This window comes from Eurypyga helias, unplaced genomic scaffold (genome assembly GCF_000690775.1).
Source record: "Eurypyga helias isolate BGI_N326 unplaced genomic scaffold, ASM69077v1 scaffold10045, whole genome shotgun sequence".
Classification (NCBI taxonomy): Eukaryota; Metazoa; Chordata; class Aves; order Eurypygiformes; family Eurypygidae; genus Eurypyga; species Eurypyga helias.
This window is the reverse complement of record NW_010249495.1, coordinates 39,934-41,683: the sequence shown is the minus strand read 5'-3', so window position 1 is coordinate 41,683 and position 1,750 is coordinate 39,934. Positions and strand designations below refer to the sequence as shown.

The 1,750-nt window shown below is 57.8% G+C and overlaps 1 protein-coding gene across 1 annotated transcript in view; it reads right to left on the bottom strand.

Annotated features, from left to right (window-relative positions):
• Positions 1–1,750, bottom strand: part of P2RX1 (purinergic receptor P2X, ligand-gated ion channel, 1) — a 12,125-nt gene that overhangs the window by 8,587 nt on the left and 1,788 nt on the right. The window lies entirely within an intron of this gene.

The window sequence follows — 1,750 nt, the reverse complement described above, 5'->3', positions numbered from 1 at the left end:
CTGAACCTGACCTCCATGGCAGGATGATTTATTTTGGGGACTGAAACATATATATGTGAAGGCAGGTGGAGCAGGGTGGCCATCGGCCATTTGGGATTGAAGCCTATGGTGGGTTTGCCTCTTGCTAGGCTCAGCGACCCACCTGGACCCTCTGGATCCACTTCATAGGTGCTCTCCAAAAATTTGTGCCTCCAGGGCCACATCAGGGGTCAGTCTGGACACAGCTCATGGCCAGGGCCACCATTGCCCTTCCAGCAAAGGGAACTGTGGAGCCACGGTGCTGGGTGCAAGAGGGCAACAGGAGCAGGGTTGGACACACTGCTGTGGCCAGCATGTGTCTCTTCCGGCCCTTCCCAGCCCGTCGTGCAGCCATTAGCTCCGACTCCTGACACTATTTAACCTATGGCATAAACAAGCTGCCGCTGGATTAACTCTGACTCAGGGAGACTATAAACACGGGCGAGCAACCATTTTGGGTAGCTCTCCCTGCGTCGCGGAGCATTCCCGGTGCTAAAAAAGGAGCGATCTGGATTTTGTCCCCGCTGCCGCAGGCACCAGTCCTGCTGGCCGTGACAGAGGCAGCGTACTGCCCATGGGGCAGCCCAAGAGCCCAGCCTGGCATGTCAGCCCACCCCTGGGCACCCGACCGATGCACAGGGGAAAACGAGGAAACCCCAGATGCTTCCTGGAGGTTTGCCCCATGGGTGCTGAACCTTATGGGAACCTCTTGGGGGCGGTGCTTTTTGGTTTGCAGCTCCATTGGCATCCCAGGACAGGGGGAGAGGGGGACTCAAGGATGGCATCAGCCCCAGTACCTGGGGTTGGGAGCAGAAATTCAGCACTGCTGCCACCCCAGCTGGGACTCCCAGCTCCAACCTCCTCCTCCAAGGCAGAGGGACATACTGGGCTACACTGGTTACACTGGGCATCTTTCCCGATGCCCTCAGGTCTGCGGGTGGCTGTGAGCTGGGCAGCACTATGGTGGAGTGTTTCCCTAAATCTGCCTCCAGCACAGCCTCTGCTGCTGCCACCTCATTGCTCCCTGGCAGAGGTGACTGTGGGCACACAGGGCTGGGCACCCCAGTGTGACACAGCCTCCCCAAGGCAGGGCAGGATGTGGGTGCCACCCTGCTGCTGAGCTGTGGTGACAGCAAATACGGCATCGTTTCCTCATCGTGCTGCGAATCACAGAATCACAGACTGGTTTGGGTTGGAAGGGACCTTAAAGATCATCCAGTCCCACCCCCTGCCATGGGCAGGGACACCTTCCACTAGACCAGGCTGCTCAGAGCTCTGCCCAACCTGACCTTCAATGTTTACAGAATGTCGCATCGAGCCCTGCCCAGGTGGTAGAAGTCCCCTGGTGTCACTCCCTGATGTGGCAGCGACACCAAACCCTCCTCCTCACTGGTCCCATCCTGCGTCTCAGCCCACAGCCTCCATGCATGAGAGGTTTTCAGGAAACAAAAGCCAGAAAGCGATGTCCAGCCAGGGAGCACCTGGCACCCCCTGGCCAGCAGCGATACCACCTTATCTCAGTGTATCAGCAGAAAGAAGAGCTGCCCCCCAAGGATAATGCTGGGTCTCTCGGTGGGGTTGGCCCCCCTCCTCTGCACTGATGCTGCACATCCCTCCAGCACAGCCACACATTGGCATGCATTCCCACGAGCATCCCATGCCTGCTGCCAAGGGGGACCAAAGCTAGGGTAATTGCAAATAAATAAATATCAGCCCACCAAACTTGCTTTCA